Source organism: Topomyia yanbarensis, chromosome 2 (assembly GCF_030247195.1).
Source record: "Topomyia yanbarensis strain Yona2022 chromosome 2, ASM3024719v1, whole genome shotgun sequence".
Classification (NCBI taxonomy): Eukaryota; Metazoa; Arthropoda; class Insecta; order Diptera; family Culicidae; genus Topomyia; species Topomyia yanbarensis.
The window spans coordinates 244461272-244480462 of record NC_080671.1 but is presented as its reverse complement, the minus strand read 5'-3'; positions in this window follow the sequence as shown (position 1 = coordinate 244480462).

The following is a 19191-nucleotide window of genomic DNA, read 5'->3' as shown; positions in this document are numbered from 1 at the left end:
CTTTCCTTCGTCGAATGCACACAGCCGAGCTAATGCTCCTACTCTTGTGATAAAGTTGAGGTCGGACTCATCGAGCTTTTGTACCATTAGCGCTAACATACACCTCATCAACATGACATCCGACCCTGACCCGAAATATGATTTCAAGCGGTGCATAGCATTCGAAAAGGGCTGTAATTCTGAATCCAAGGCGCCTGACGATGGTTTCGTGCTTCGAAAAATTCCGAGCAGACGTTGTTCTGCCTTCACTTTAAATACAGTGCACATCGTCGATTCGTCATCGATTCCTGCCAACTTTAATGAGTCAGCAAGCAAATCTTTCCATTGCTCAAAGTTTTGTCGATGTATGTCTTTATCATCAGAAGTTTGACACTCTGGCACGCTGATCGTACTTACATTCCTAAAATCAAAAAAACTTGTAGAGACCTGCACGTTCTACTTCGTCGTATAGATTTATTTTCAATGACAAATTCGACTTAGGAGGCCTGCTCGCTCCTGATTTTAATAAAATCTAATACAGAGACCTGCTCGCTCTGAATTTTTATGAAATGGTAACTGATGGATCCATTTCGAATGAAGACATTTGATTGAGACATACACGCTCAACACATTTTTTTTAAAGACCGAGTCGTTTTGTGAAAATTATTCCATTTCTAGTCTAGTAAATTTCAATGTACTATTATATTTACCTGCCGACTGTGCCATGTTGTATTCCATCCAATATTTGACGATGAGACCCAACAAAACGCGTTTTTTTTAAGTAAAAGGATTGCGAACTGTATGCCTCAAACTTAATTCACAGAATGACGAAATATTTTCTTTGTCCAGCTAGTCTTCCCGCTCTCCCTTTCGCTCGCGTTTTTTTGCTTCCTGTGCGTTTGTGTTTCGTTGAGTATATCGAAGTGAGTGCCGGCATCGAATAACCTCGCATCTCTTTTCTAAACATTTTTGTTACAGTTCAAATGATCTGTCGGAGAAGTATTGTAATACGGTTTAAAATTACATTTTATTATTATTATTTTGTTGTTGTTATTTGATAACAATTTTTAAAATTTGTGAACCGTTTTCGGTAAAGAAGCTTAATTAGAAAACTATGTTTATTGTTTTTTTTGTTAAACTCTCTTAATCACTACAATCACTATTTTACAGTGGAACTGCAGAAGTATTATCTCCAAAATTGTTTCATTAAAACACCTTCTAGATTACAATAATTGTGATGCATTTTCCCTATGTGATACATAGCTTACTTCTAATATAAACCTCAACTTCCACAATTTTAACATTATCCGCTTGGATCGAGAAGATTCATATCGAGGGGTACGCCAGGCATAGAAGTTGTTGCTTGTCAAACAACAATCAAAGGCTGTAACTGGCCAGCCTAACGAGCTTCCGAGGTAGGTAAGTGGGTGGTTTATGCGCCACTCTCAGTTGAGAGACCACCCACCTGTTATAGAGCTGCCCGGCCTAGTGAGACCCCTCGGGAGAAGGTTCTGGTTTTCCTCTCTTTAGGAAGGAAGCAAGTTAGCTGGAGACACAGTCCGTCCGCGTCGATGATCCGCGTGCTATACGAGCCAAAGATAATCCGAAACGGCTAATGCGAATTTATTCCGAAACGAAGATTACACTCGCGGGTTGTTATCATCACTGGCAAAGTCCAAACCGCCAATTCGATCAACCAGAGTTCGACTAGAGAGTGATTCCGGATGGTATCGGGGCCAACCTCCCCAGTAAAAAACAAAACAACCAAAAAAACTAACACGACACGATTTAACTAGAACTGGAAAACTTCACCAAGACGACAATCAGTACATTTACCCTACGGGATGCATTTTTCTGGTATATCGCAAACAGCACATTTTCGCTACATCAATACATTTATTTATACAATCCTCCTTCAGTTTCTCATTCCGATATTCGTTTCAACCTAGCTAGGCAGTTTTCCCTTCCCTTCAATCATCCTCTCTCCTATCTAGTGCGACGCAATACTACCCATTGTGCGTCCTCTCGAGGTGTGCTTTGTTCAGTGCTGTGCTAATGGAACGGCAATCTATATGGGCGAGCCACGGATGGCAAAATTTGACGGTAGGGTACGGCCGTCTATGGTGACCCCATGCGCATGGACATCACAAACATAAAAACACTCTACTCACGACCTAGGTTTTACGTGACGATGTTGGGCGGGAGACGGCGATTCCTTCTACTGCTGCTGCTGCTGATGCGATGTGCGATCACTCCTGATCGCGCCTAATGTACGACGATAGTCTTCACCGCCGATTCGTGGACTGCTGGCGGGGTAGTGCCGCCGAATCTTCCGGTCGTCACCGGAAAATGTACTGGGTGTGCTGGTACTGCGTTTCGGTAGTCGAATGGTCCTGCCAAGGCGCGGTTTGACGGATGCTGCCTTCTTCCGGCCACGTGTACCACCGGGACCAACCTTGAGACGAACCGTGGGGTCAAGAGTGGTTACCAACGAGGAGATGTGATGCTTTGGACGTTCGACGGCTGCCACGAACCTGTGAAATAGATTGCCGTTGCACGGGAACAAATAAGCACAAGCACATTTTTTTGGTAACCAAAACTACGGGTTTACCTTAAAATCTTCTTCGGCGCGCACACAAGAATCGCCAAGCTAATTGGGTTGCACTATCAATTGCTATTCTGTTAGGGAAGGGAAACTGATTATTGAACTTGGTGAAACTTTTAAGGCCGAATTTAATTACCACGCTGAACACATCACGGCGCGAACAAATGACGAACCACTCTTGCCTCTTCCACTGATTAGTTAAAAGTGGTTTATTGGGCTTTGAGAATCCTCAGATTAACCGCGGTTTGAAGGTCTTCGTTAGCGGATCTGACGTATTTTCCACGAAGTGGACAATAGCGACATTCTCGAATTCGCATTAACAGTCCCGAGTTTCCCCAGCTGCATAACAGCATCTCATTTCTACGGGTGGCTTCAAGTGTGCCAGCCTGTCTCTTGCCAGCCATCAGAGTGAAACAGACTCTTCACCGAAGGATGCAAGGGTTCGTGAACTCTTGATAAGGTCGATAGCCTCTTTCGGTAGCCAAATTACACTCCCATCGGTAGCGACGCTAGGCAAAGCAAACTACAAATTGGCGCGTGCGAAGAACGGTGGTAACTCAAGTGGATTATAGCAAGTCTATTTTAAAGAAGTCTCTCTCGCGCTACCGTAGCAGCTCGATTTTATGAACGCGGTAAACATGAACAACGAAAATTAAATATTAATAATATAAAAAAACTAAGTTAAATTATAACTATATACATTTACATATTTACAATAATGTACTCGTTACAAGGCAAAGATCTTTGCATTGCTTCTATTTTTTTTCTCCTAGAGCAATGCTAGGATATCGAAGATTCTACAACGTCATTGAACACCTTTCCTCGCCCTGCCTGCTTCTTGGAGACTTTAACTCTTACGGTACAGGGTGGGGCTGTCTGTACGACGATAATCGATCCTCGACAATTCAGGACCTTTGTGAAATTTTCAATATGACAATTCTGAATACAGGGGTAATGACACGGATGCTTAGACTAGCAGCGCAAGCAAGTGCACTGGACATATCTCTATGCTCGACATCGCAAGTGGAAGGTAACATCTGGTCCCCACGGTAGTGACCACCTGCCGATTGTAATTGCAATCACCACTCCAGATCTTCGGAACCAATCAATGTTCCCTATGACCTCACACGAAACTTTGATTGGAAGAGCTATGCTGCTGCGATTTCCAAAACTATCGATTCAACACAGGTACTTCCCCCGGAGGAAGAGTATAATTTTTCTCCAACTCGATTCTCGATACCGCGATTCAAGCTCAGACGAAACGAGTACCCGGCGTGAACACTCAAAAACGTTCTCCCAGCCCATGGTGGAACAAAGAGTGCTCCACGTATAAGCGGAGAAAGCTGCCGCGTATAAAGCCTTCCAGAATGACAAGTTAGTGGCTAGCTATCGACTGTACACGATATTAGAAAGGCGAATGATAAATTTAATGAAAGCCCAGAAACGCAGTTACTGGTGCCGGTTTTTCGACGGGTTAACAAGAGAAATATCGATGAGCCCTCTTTGAGGCACGATACCGAAAGCAGTACTAACGAGAGCGGTGAATATTCAAACCGTTGGATATTCGATTTCGACAAAAAGATTTATCCGGATTCCGCCCCGGCAAAAAAAAATCTACCGCGCCGCGTCGCCTCACAACACTGCGAACAAAACACCGTTTTCGATGGTTGAGTTCTCACTTGCTCTCTTATCATGTAACAATAAAACCCCAGGGCCAAACAGAATCAAATTTAACTTGTTGAAGAATCTGTCAGTCTTTGCCGAGAGACGCTTGTTGAATTCATTTAATAAATTTCTTGAGGGTAACATTGTCCCACATGATGGGAGACAAGCGAGTGTCATCGCCATCCAAACACCAGGAAAACCAGCCTCCGACCACAATTTGTATCGACCGATTGCAATTCTGTCATATATCTGGAAGCTATTCGAGAAAAAGCTCTTGTTTCGCCTCGACAATTGGGTAGAAGCAAATGGCTTACTGTCAGATACACAATTTGGCTTCCGCAAAGGCAAAGGGATGAACGATTGCCTTGCGTTGCTCTCAACAGAAATTCAAATAACATGCTAACAAAGGGCAGATGGCATCAGTATTCTTGGATATTACGGGGGCTTTCGATTCAGTTTCTATCAACATTCTTTATGAGAAGTTGCACCCACTATGTGGGTGGAAAAACTATGTCTATTGATAATTTGATGATGATAATTTTTCAATGATAAGCGGAAAAATGGAAAATTGGCAAACTTGTAGTGAAAAAATTGAAATTTTAATCACCTGATGATTTTTAGCCGGTTTCCTAGATTGGTAAATATTTTTTTTTTTTTTTTTTTGGCAGCACTGCTCTTTGGTGGTTAACGCAAGTCAATTAGGGTCCCTACACTTTCGTTAATTTACGTGTGTTTTTTAAGTGTTTTGTTGGTGAAATATATATCAATTAGTGTTTCATTATTTTCTGCAGTGATGGGAATAGGAGGCTGGTGTTATTTTGGTCGGTAAATAGTGTATTAAGTGCATGAATATCGGTTCGCATTCGGCGTACCGCAATTCAACCATTTTTGAGTTGTGCGATAGTGTGATAGTGTACCTGTAGCGATCAGCTGTGTCAATTTGCCTATATTTGCCTCTCATATGAGCGGTCACAGTGGCGCAATCGGTGTATAGTGTAAGCGCTCATCTGCCGGGGTGTCTCTTGTATTCAGCCCGGGCACATCTCATACTTGTGCTCTACCATCTGGCTAGGGCTTTCTCGCTACATACAACTAGCCAACTAGCCTGTGTGTTTTTGGGTTGGTTCTGGGTCAGCTCTGTGGATATAAGCAGGTAATTTGTGTATCAGGGACGGTTTCGGTGCGGCTAGGACTGTTTTCGCTGCGTACTGCTGTAATCAAACAGTTAGTAGGTGTGTGAGTAATTCTCTGTCGTTGTGCCAGACTGTCTCAGCGTAGTGACTGTTATCATTTGCCCCCGGTGTTCAGCCATCATCGCAGCTGATTGTTTGTATCGCTCTGTGAGTGGCAACGATATTGTTATTTTTTTTTTCAGATGCACTTCTGATCGGTGCAGGTGGGTATCGGGCATCGCTTGCTCAAACTGGACACTTCTGCACGGAAACCGAAATTGCATCGTGCCTGTTATTACTTTTCTTTGCAGCAAATATAGTGAAGTTTTTTTGTGTTTTGATATTCAATTTTAGTTTATTTGTTTAATCTAGTGTGCCTTGTGCTTTATTATTGTATTCTTTTTTTGTCTTTTTTTAACTGCGATGGATACTGATGATGTTATTTGCGTTGAATGTAAAAAAAGGGAGACTGATTCGAACAAACTGGTAACCTGCTTGTACTGCTTTAAAAGCGCTCATTACAAATGCCGCAATATCATTGGCAATGCCGTTCGTCGCGTAAAAGAGAATATGTACTTTTGCACACCCAACTGTTCGGACATTTATAAAAAGATTATTGAAATGAAAACTAACAAAAGTGATATTGTAGCCGCTCTCGGGTCAGAGCTGAAAATAACAGTCGCGAGTGCTGTGGCCTGTGAAATGCAGAACCTGAGGGCAGAATTTAAGTCGATTACCTCTGCTATTGAAAACTCGCAAGATTTCCTATCTACGAAATTTGATTCAATTGTCTCAGACTTTCGAGATCTAAAATCTGAAAACGAGGCCCTAAAACAAGAGATAAGTTCCTTAAGAAAAAAACAATCTTGCCTTTATGAAAATGTAAACAAACTTGAGATGAACTTAGACAAAACTGTTCGGGATAACGTCTCAAACAATGCCATTTTTCTGGGAGTCCCCTTCCTCTGTAATGAAAATACCGTTGAATTAGTTATGAAAATTGCTCATTGCATTGGTGCTAATCTAGACCGTTCCTCAGTGGTGTCTGCCGAAAGGTTGTCACCAGGTAAAAAAGCAACAAATAGTTTGGTTCCCATAAAAGTGGTTTTCACAGATAGGACCGTGAAGGAGATTTTGTTCACCAAAAAAAAGGAGTTTGGTAGACTGATCTCTACTTCGATCGACGATTCCCTGGTCATCAATGGCAAACCTACAAATGTTGCGATTCGCGATGAGTTAACCCCACTTTGCTTAGAACTATTGAACGAAATGCGCGAGCGTCAGGAATTTCTCAACATTAAATATGTCTGGTCCGGTCGAGGAGTTGTTCTTGTTAAGAAAAATGAAAAAGCAAAACCTGAAATAATTAGAAACCGGAATGATCTAAACCGCATAACTAGCCTATACTCAAATGGTTCTTCTGACGCTGCAGACTCGCTACCTGCGAATATTTCTCCATCACCCAAAAGAAAACGAACAAACAATATCCCGAGGGAATAGTGCTTCTTGCTTTTAAAACATTTTGCTCTTTTACATATAATTTACATTTCATTTCAATGGCTTATATAGAAAATTTCTTTCACGATGATATAGACAGTTATAATGCGAGTGTTTCAATGACTAATAGTAAATCGCTGAATATTTTGCAATGGAATATAAGAGGTATGAATGAGCTTTGTAAATTTGATCAAATCTTGCAAACATTGGATCGTTGCAATAAATTAATTGATGTGCTTGTTATCGGGGAAACGTGGATCAAGTCGGGCAATGAAGATATCTTTAAAATTAGGGGCTATAATGGGATTTTTTCCTGTAGAGAACAATCGAACGGTGGAGTAGCTATCTACGTCAGAAAGAACATTTCTCATAGAGTAGTGCTGAACACTGTTGTTAACGGCTTTCATCATGCTCACATCGAACTCTGCATAATGCAACATTATTTCGATGTGCATTGTTTATATCGCCCTCCATCTTACGATATTGGTCAATTCCTTGCCAAGCTTGAAAGTGTTCTTGCTTCCGCTTCAAATTCACGCCCCTGTTTCATTGTAGGAGATCTCAATATACCGGTTAACCTATCGAATAACAATGTCGTCTCACGTTATAAAACCCTCCTGGAATCGTATGGTTTCATATGCACGAACACATTTCCGACTCGCCCAGCTAGTTCAAATATTCTTGATCACGTTGTCTGTAGACTGGAGGATGCTGCTCGCTTACGAAACGATACGATTTACACCATAGTTAGTGATCACGTTCAAATTATATCTTCATATAAACTTGCAGTAAAAAGAGAACCCGTTAATTTGACTAAATCAATAATCAATCATGAAAAACTCAATAACGACTTCCAAAATTTCATAGAAAACATCGAGTTGATTGATGATGTAGATGTATGTCTTACAAATATCATCACAACCTACAATTCTATACTTGCGGAAAACACTAGAACGGTCTCCAAAACTTTTAAATGTAAAGGCGTTTTTTGCCCCTGGATCAATTTCGATTTGTGGACACTGATTAAAATCAAAAGTAATTATCTGAAACGAGTAAAAAATAACCCCAATGATGAAAACCTCAAAGCTCTTCTGCAACACATAACTAAAAAAGTTAATGTAATGAAAAAGCGGTGCAAAAAGGCCTACTTTGAAAACCTTCTATCCAACACAACTCATTCAAAACTTTGGAAGAATATTAATACCATTTTTGGTCGTTCAAAGTCGGATGTTCCCATCAGCCTAATTTGCAACGATATCAGAGTCACTGAGACTAAAGAAGTATGTAATGTTTTCAACGAGTATTTCTCTAGCATTGGCAAAAATTTGGCTGACAATATTCCCACGAGTCCCAACTCAAATCCTATTACAAATATACAACACGTCCAAGAAACAATCTTCTTGCGTCCTGCAACCATAAACGAAGTGATACTTTTGATTAAAGACCTCGAAAAAAATAACAGTTGTGGTCCTGATAAGATCCCCGCTAGTGTTCTTAAGAGTAACTGTACCGCTTTTGCAAACATCCTAACCAAAGCTTTTAATTTAATAATTCAAACCGGCAGGTACCCACACTGTTTAAAAATAGCCCGAGTAATTCCAATTTTCAAAGCTGGTGATCCAAACCAACCTTGCAACTATAGACCAATTTCAACATTGTGCGTTTTCAATAAAATTCTTGAGAAATTGCTCATCACTCGACTACTCGAGTTTTTGAACAAACACAACATAATTTACAACTACCAGTATGGGTTCAGGCAGGGCTGCAGCACTTTAATTGCAATGACCGAACTAATTGACTCCATCATTAGTCAAATTGATAGCAAAAGAATTGTTGGTGCCCTTTTTCTGGACCTAAAAAAAGCATTCGATACTCTGGATCACTCAATCCTGCTTAAGAAGTTAGAATGCTATGGTATCAGGGGAGTAGCAAATCATATTATTCGTAGCTATCTGTCGTATAGGAACCAATTCGTATCTATTGGAGACTCGTGTAGCTCTTATAGACCAATAGAAATAGGAGTGCCCCAAGGCAGTAATATTGGGCCACTGTTATTTTTATTGTATATCAATGACCTAGGTAGACTCGGGTTAAAAGGGACTCCTCGTCTTTTCGCGGATGACACAGCGTTGTTCTACCCGAACAACAACTGCCTGGATATTGTACGCGACATTGAATCGGATTTAAAAACACTAACGACGTATTTCAACGAAAACCTTCTTTCCTTGAACCTATCAAAAACTAAATATATGCTGTTTCGTTCATCTAGAAGAGCTATAGGCGTGCATCCAGACCCAAGAATGGGACAGTCTGTAATTCAGGAAACTAACTGCTTCAAATATTTAGGACTTCACTTAGACCCCACACTCTCCTGGATTGAGCATATCACATCTATAGAGAGAAAAGTTGCATCGTTATGTGGGGCTATGCGTAAAGTATGCTCTTTTGTTCCCCAGCATGTACTTCTAAAATTTTATTATGCGCACATCCACTCATTGCTGAACTACCTTGTATCTGTGTGGGGCCGTGCCAGTATCTCGAATCTGAAAAAGCTACAAACGCTTCAAAACAGATGTCTTAAAATTATTTATAAAAAACCATTTATGTACCCTACTATTTTGTTATACAATAATAATGCCCATAACATTTTACCTTTGCTTGGGTTGACTAACTACCAAACAATAATATACATCCACAATGCTTTGCATAATACTATTGCTCATAACAATCTAGAATTTACAACAGGCATTCGAGCTCACAGCACTAGACAAGCCAATCATTTATTATACTCCAGAGTATCCACGAACCTTGGTCAAAGACGCATTTCTTTCATCGGACCTAAGTTATTCAACCAGCTTCCTACTGATTTAAAGCAAATAACATGTCGCACTCGTTTCCAAGCAAAATTGAAACTAATTTTAAAAAATAAAATAGGAGAATTTTTAATTTAAACTTCGTTCACCACCAATCGAGCTTATTCCTTTAGCTATAATTGGTTAACATTTTTTTAATAAAAACAATTGATAAATGCATTTTTTATAGCAATTAGTAATAAATAAATTTAAATTATAATGAGCTTCCTGCAAAGCTACGATGGGACCCTTAAAAGGATTCTTTTCCGCTGGGTACTCGCCGTAGCTTCTTGTCAAATTTTGTGTTTTGTCGGTCTCGTAATGTTTTTTTTGTTCTCAGCGTTTCCGCGATTCGTAACTTTGTTTTGTTGTGCTGACCTTTTTTTTGTACGCTGAGAACTGATGTGTCCACTACCAGGGGGCTCCGTTTGTGAGCTTTTTGGGGTGGGGGTAAGAGGCGGGCTATTAAAAAAAAAAAAAAAAAAATATTGAATTTTCCTTTTCGGCCAATTCATAGTACAAACAATAATCAAGGCCGTCATGTTTTTCTTTTTTGATTTTTTCATTTCGGTGTTCTTTTTTGTGTACGAATAAGCTACGGAAGTGAGGACCCATGGATCCCTAGAGCCCGTATTTTCTCTTTATGGCCCTGCGCATACCCATTTAACTAAAAACTATCCTCATTTGACAGCAAACTGCGAAAAGTATGGTTGACTGTCATTTCTATGCAAATTGAAAGTGTTGTTCGAGAGCAACATTCTCCCAGCCCGTGGTGTGACAAAGAGTGCTCCGACGTATAAGCGGAGAAAGCTGCCGCGTATAAAACCTTCCGGAACGACGAGTTAGTGACTAACTATCGATTGTACGCGATATTAGAAAAGCGAATGAAAAATTTAATGAACGCCAAGAAACGTAGTTACTGGTGCCGGTTTTTCGACGGGTTAACAAGAGAAACATCGATGAGCACTCTTTGGGGTACGGCCCAACGTATGCGAAAACGAAACAGTATTTACGAGAGCAGTGAATATTCAAACCGTTGGATATTCGATTTCGCCAAAAAGATTTATCCGGACTCCGCCCCGGCACAGAAAATCTACTGTGCCGCGTCGCCTCACAACACTGCGAACGAAACACCGTTTTCAATGGCGGAGTTCTCACTTGCTCTCTTATCATTTAACAATAAAACCCCAGGGCCAGACAGAATCAAATTTAACTTGTTGAAGAATCTGTCAGTCTTTGCCAAGAGACGCTTGTTGTATTCATTTAATAAATTCCTCGAGGGTAACATTTTCCCACATGATGGGAGACAAGCGAGTGTCATCGTCATCCAAACACCAGGAAAACCAGCCTCCGACCACAATTCGTATCGACCGATTGCAATGCTGTTATATATCTGGAAGCTATTCGAGAAAAAGCTCTTGTTTCGACAATTGGGTAGAAGCAAATGGCTTACTGTCAGATACACAATTTGGCTTCCGCAAAGGCACAGAGACGAACGATTGCCTTGCGTTGCTCTCAACAGAAATTCAAATAGCATATGCTAACAAAAGGCAGATGGCATCAGTATTCTTGGATATTACGAGGGATTTCGATTCAGTTTCTATCAACATTCTTTATGAGAAGTTGCACCCACTATGTAGCAAACATCCCATCCTAGTTACGTTTATTACGTTCTAGTGAAAAAATGAAAATTTCAAACACCTGATGATTTTTAGTCAGTTTCCTAATATTGGCAAATTTTGAATTTTCCTTTTCGGCCAATTCATAGTACAAACAATAATCGAGGTTGTCATGTTTTTCTTTTTTTATTTTTTTCATTTTGGTGTTTTTTTTTGGTGTACGAATAATCTATGGGAATGGGGTCCCGTGGATCCCCCGTACCCGCATTTTCTCTTTATGGCGCTGCGCATACCCATTTAACTAAAAACTAGCCTCATTTGGTAGCAAACTGTGGAAAATATGTTTCACTGTCATTTTTATGTAAATTGAAAGTGTTGTTCGAGAGAATATTTTTGCATGATAAAATTGCAATGAAAACTGAATGAAAATCACGCTCATTTGTCGTTGAATAATTTCAAATGAAAAAGGCGATAAAACACTCTAAATAAGTTCTAATCTCCTGTTTCTTTCATGTTCATTATATGTCTTGTTTCATTAGTTTTTCCTATATGTTCAGTATTATCACTGAGAAGTGATTTCAAAGTAAAAATTAAATGTGTAAGAAATAGTGCAATCGTTTAGGAGTGACATCAGCAAGCACCATCAAGCGTGCAAGATTATCGGTCGCCCTTTTGAGAAAAAAATTGGCTTGGCTTATAAATCTTTCTCAGTGGTATTAGAAATTATAGCACCATCCCGCATAATCACTTACTATAATACTCGTTTTCTAATTATTTATTACTTCCACAGAAACACTTGATCCTAACAGTAACATTTTGACAATAGAGCATCAAATTAGATCAAATCCACCACCCACCGTTTGCTGGAATAGAGGACTTCTTCAACTAGGAATGTTGAATGATCCTCATATACGTATTTCGCAACATTTTGATGAAGTAGCCGAACACACAATAGTTGCGTTACTGTTTTATGATCCCACGTATATGGATTCAGGGGTGTATGTGTGTATCGCAACGAACAATGTTGGTGAACCTATGATCTGAAGTACTCTAGCGAACAAGAATATTTTAATTGGTTAGCAAGAAAGAAACCTTCAAAAAAACTGGCTCGTGAACTAGAACTTGGTATTATTGTAGCAGAAGATGCTCCGACATTCGATGTCGATGAAATACTTGCACAGGCAGAAGTTAAATTCAGCCCATCTATAATCAATAGAACAACTCCAACTATCTCCTCGGTCAACGTTTCTGATGACAATTCTCGTAGAGAAAAAATATCATTGAAAAATAAACCAAACTTTATGAAACCAAGTCAGACACTACCTATGTCATTGCTCCAAAATGTGTCCGAGTTACCTGAGCTCGAAGAACATGTGCAACGACAACCCTTATCAGAAGCACCAACGAAAATGGCTGAACATTCAATCGAACCTGTTGTTAAAGAAAATGATGTAACTTTTGTAAGAAACAAAATGTCAATCTATTATGTTATTGAAGAAGTGGAACGTCGTAAAAAATTTGATTTTGTGGCCAATATGCTTAACGTAAGAATAGAACTTGGAAAAACTTTAAGATTGTTTGCATACGCCAAATGCCCCGAAAATATCACTTCTGAATGGAAGCGCGATGGTAAAATATTAAAGGAAGGAATCCGTTCCTCTTATATTACAACTTCAAATGGAACCTGTGTCATGGAAATAGAAAACTGCAAATACAGAGATGCTGGATTATATACCTGTATTGTGAAAAGTAAAACGTATGGTGAAATTGAACAATCTTGCATTGTAACTGTCTTTGAAACCAAAATCAATGGACACAAACCAGTGTTTACAAAAGTAATAACAGGTATGATATAATGTTAATTTAATTACTGCTGTTTAATCAATCATACACCATATTGCGTGGTAATAACAATGTTGACTTAAATTAACGTTCATTTCAGCCTTTCTCAAAATTGGTCGATCCTTTTGAAATCTATATATATATATATATATATATATATATATATATATATATATATATATATATATATATATATATATATATATATATATATATATATATATATATATATATATATATATATATATATATATATATATATATATATATATATATATATATATATATATATATATATATATATATATATATATATATATATATATGTATGTATATATATACATATATAAAAGTGAATTGTTTGTGAAGAGCGGAACGGTACAAACAATTTCAAAGCACCATTACTCGTTTGACGCGCATCTCCGTCGTATAGGGCTTGCTGAAAATAATCATTGTGTTTGTGAGAACGGCTATCACGACATCGAGCATGTTGTTTGGCTGTGCGCAGAGTACTGTGTTGCCAGGTCCCAACTAATAGATTCCCTTCGGGCCCGAGGTAGATCACCCTATGTGCCAGTCCGGGACGTCCTGGCAAGCCGTGACCACCCCTATATTTTTCTTATCTATATCTTTTTGAAAACCATTGATGTCCAAATAAATGAAATGAAATGAAATGAAAATAAATGAATACCGCACATGCAGATGATATAGAGTGCCAATAATTATCCGAAATATCGACCCTCCCCTCGCCCCTGCGATTACAGGCTGGAAACTACAACACTACAACAAAGTGTGCATATCCACCACAATGATCAATCAGCAAACGACGATGTCAATTACACAATATGTATCCCACTTCCTACCTTTTTCCTTTACTTACATAAGAGGGGAGCAAGCCGCCCCTAAATACGGCTTTCCCTTCCCCCACTAACGTTAAGCTACAGCATTTGGGCCTAAATAAACGTATTTTAAGATAAGATATATTCAACGGGTTGTTTTGTCCGAATTGAGTACGGTATAATGGAAGAAGTCCACTTGGCGTGTTTGTATTCTAGGTTCTAATGCACCTTAATAAATTAAGTTAATGCTTTCAATGTTCCCGTTCAGTATGTCAAAAATAAGCATTCGTTGATGTTTGTTCCTACTGTCAGCAAGTGGATTAATGCGTAACGTTGCACATACGGCGGTAAACGAACTAAGTCGGTCAAGGTACAAGGCGAATAGCATACCTGATTAAGCATTTTTACTCTCTCAATCCTGTTAATATGGACACCGTTACAAGGAGCCCAAAAAGGAGCGGCATACCCCAAGATGCTGCCTACAAGCGAACAATAAAGTGTTTTCAAACTGTGCACGTTCTGGAACGACTGGGTGTGTTGCTTCAAAAATCTTAACATGCAGAAAGCTTTGGCGGTAGTAGTTGCTGCATGTTCGGAGAAAGTTAAGTTAAACTCCCAAATCTTTGAAGACGAATTTGCGGTGTAGGTTGGTTTACGACGAATTTGTGGTGTACGACATTTTATAGTTAAACGTCTTCGACGATAGGATCCGAGTGAATGTAATCACGCTGCATTTTTCCTTCAAAGTATTTATCAATCGCTAGATTTTCAAATCATCAGCAAATATAGATGTCGGAGATTTCAAAACCGTGCCAAGATCATTTATAAACGAAGTAAAGAGCAATGGTCCAAGAGGACTGCCCTGTGGCACGCCAGGACAGATATCAAAAGGCAGAGAAAGTATATCGCAGAATCGAACAAAAGCCCTTTGTCCTGTGAGATAAGAAGTAATCCAATCTGTCAACCAATCCGGAAATCCAATGTGTTTCAGCTTCTCGACAGCAAGGCGCTGCGGAACACGGTCGAAGGCCTTTGTCAAGTCGATATAAATAAAGTCGGTTTGTAGTTGTAGATCGTTTACTGACGATGACATGTTGTTCCCCGACGATGATATGACGCACGGACTGATAAACAATGTATAACAATCGTTTAAATACCTTCGGGAAGTAGCTGAGAATCGATATCGCCCGATAGTTCTCCACATCATGAACCCTACCATTCTTGTGAACAGGTGTGATAGCAGCAGATTTCCAGTAACTAGGAAAAACAGGCAACGATCGATTGAAAATAACGGACACTGGAAATGAGTCCGCACAGTTTTGGATAAACGATGGTGGCAAATGATCGGGTCCCGCTTCCTTGGACGCATTTAAAGACTGCAACATGACCAGATAATCCTCACGAGATAAAATAATAAGAGATAAATTCAGGTTGTGCAGCAGCAAAGTGCTCATGTACGATTCCAATAAAGTTGGTAAATTATTATAAACACGCTTAGGAAGAACGTCGTTGTTGCAGCATCTAATGATGATGTTCCTTTGTAGCGAACACTAAGGGGTATCTCTTTCGTGCTCCTACAACGGTTGACGAACGACCAGAAGGATTTAGGATCACGTTGGATGTTGCTTTCGATGCTTTGGATATAGTTGCGATAGCATCGTGAATGCAAATTGTTGTATATATCCTCCAAATCACGGAGTTCGGCTTTTTGCAATGTGATGTCTTTCTGTTTATTTTCTTCTTCCTTTTATTCATTTTATCAAACCCATTCATTTTTTCTATTGTTCATTCTATAAATTTTATTTCTTACATTTATTTCATTCATATTGTTCACTTTATTTATCTTATTCATTTTGTTTTTTTCATTCATTCATTCGATTTATTCATGCTAGTGATTTTTTTTTCATTTTAACTATTTTATGCATTTTAGTCATTTTATTTATTATTATTTTTATTAATATTATTCATCAGTTCATTCTATTCGATTTATTCATATCATTTTATTATTTTTTTCCTTTTGTTATTTTATTTCATTTAGTTTGTTCATTTTATTCATTTCTTTCCAGTTCATTCATTTTATTTAGATCCTGCATTTTTGTAGTATTATTAATTCTGTTGAGTTATCTCTTTTATTCATTTATTTATTTTATTCATTTAATTTATATTGATCATTCTACTCTTTGTATGAATTCGATAACTTTTATAAATTGTTTATGCTCCATTATTTAATTAATTGATTATTGATTTTCTATAATTTACTCAGTTTATTCAAGATTTTATTCATGCGGAAACAGAAAGCATTGTTTTCTATAAGGAATATGGTAAAAAACACTGCATAAGCACACAAAACCTACTTTGAAATTGTTTGTACCGTTCCGCTCTTCACAAACAATTCACTTTTATATATGTATATATATACATACATATATATATATATATATATATATATATATATATATATATATATATATATATATATAATATATATATATATATATATATATATATATATATATATATATATATATATATATATATATATATATATATATATATATATATAAATATATATATAATATAATATATATATATATATATATATATATATATATATATATATATATATATATATATATATATATATATATATATAATATATATATATATATATATATATATATATATATATATATATATATATATATATATATATATATATATATATATATATATATATATATATATATATATATATATATATATATATATATATATATATATATATATATGTATATATATATATATATATATATATATATATATATATATATATATATATATATATATATATATATATATATATATATATATATATATATATATATATATATATATATATATATATATATATATATATATATATATATATATATATATATATATATATATATATATATATATATATATATATATATATATATATATATATATATATGTATGTATATATATACATATATAAAAGTGAATTGTTTGTGAAGAGCGGAACGGTACAAACAATTTCAAAGTAGGTTTTGTGTGCTTATGCAGTGTTTTTTACCATATTCCTTATAGAAAACAATGCTTTCTGTTTCCGCATGAATAAAATCTTGAATAAACTGAGTAAATTATAGAAAATCAATAATCAATTAATTAAATAATGGAGCAAAAACAATTTATAAAAGTTATCGAATTCATACAAAGAGTAGAATGATCAATATAAATTAAATGAATAAAATAAATAAATGAATAAAAGAGATAACTCAACAGAATTAATAATACTACAAAAATGCAGGATCTAAATAAAATGAATGAACTGGAAAGAAATGAATAAAATGAACAAACTAAATGAAATAAAATAACAAAAGGAAAAAAATAATAAAATGATATGAATAAATCGAATAGAATGAACTGATGAATAATATTAATAAAAATAATAATAAATAAAATGACTAAAATGCATAAAATAGTTAAAATGAAAAAAAAATCACTAGCATGAATAAATCGAATGAATGAATGAAAAAAACAAAATGAATAAGATAAATAAAGTGAACAATATGAATGAAATAAATGTAAGAAATAAAATTTATAGAATGAACAATAGAAAAAATGAATGGGTTTGATAAAATGAATAAAAGGAAGAAGAAAATAAACAGAAAGACATCACATTGCAAAAAGCCGAACTCCGTGATTTGGAGGATATATACAACAATTTGCATTCACGATGCTATCGCAACTATATCCAAAGCATCGAAAGCAACATCCAACGTGATCCTAAATCCTTCTGGTCGTTCGTCAACCGTTGTAGGAGCACGAAAGAGATACCCTTAGTGTTCGCTACAAAGGAACATCATCATTAGATGCTGCAACAACGACGTTCTTCCTAAGCGTGTTTATAATAATTTACCAACTTTATTGGAATCGTACATGAGCACTTTGCTGCTGCACAACCTGAATTTATCTCTTATTATTTTATCTCGTGAGGATTATCTGGTCATGTTGCAGTCTTTAAATGCGTCCAAGGAAGCGGGACCCGATCATTTGCCACCATCGTTTATCCAAAACTGTGCGGACTCATTTCCAGTGTCCGTTATTTTCAATCGATCGTTGCCTGTTTTTCCTAGTTACTGGAAATCTGCTGCTATCACACCTGTTCACAAGAATGGTAGGGTTCATGATGTGGAGAACTATCGGGCGATATCGATTCTCAGCTACTTCCCGAAGGTATTTAAACGATTGTTATACATTGTTTATCAGTCCGTGCGTCATATCATCGTCGGGGAACAACATGTCATCGTCAGTAAACGATCTACAACTACAAACCGACTTTATTTATATCGACTTGACAAAGGCCTTCGACCGTGTTCCGCAGCGCCTTGCTGTCGAGAAGCTGAAACACATTGGATTTCCGGATTGGTTGACAGATTGGATTACTTCTTATCTCACAGGACAAAGGGCTTTTGTTCGATTCTGCGATATACTTTCTCTGCCTTTTGATATCTGTCCTGGCGTGCCACAGGGCAGTCCTCTTGGACCATTGCTCTTTACTTCGTTTATAAATGATCTTGGCACGGTTTTGAAATCTCCGACATCTATATTTGCTGATGATTTGAAATCTAGCGATTGATAAATACTTTGAAGGAAAAATGCAGCGTGATTACATTCACTCGGATCCTATCGTCGAAGACGTTTAACTATAAAATGTCGTACACCACAAATTCGTCGTAACCAACCTACACCGCAAATTCGTCTTCAAGATTTGGGAGTTTAACTTAACTTTCTCCGAACATGCAGCAACTACTACCGCCAAAGCTTTCTGCATGTTAAGATTTTTGAAGCAACACACCCAGTCGTTCCAGAACGTGCACAGTTGAAAACACTTTATTGTTCGCTTGTAGGCAGCATCTTGGGGTATGCCGCTCCTTTTTGGGCTCCTTGTAACGGTGTCCATATTAACAGGATTGAGAGAGTAAAAATGCTTAATCAGGTATGCTATTCGCCTTGTACCTTGACCGACTTAGTTCGTTTACCGCCGTATGTGCAACGTTACGCATTAATCCACTTGCTGACAGTAGGAACAAACAA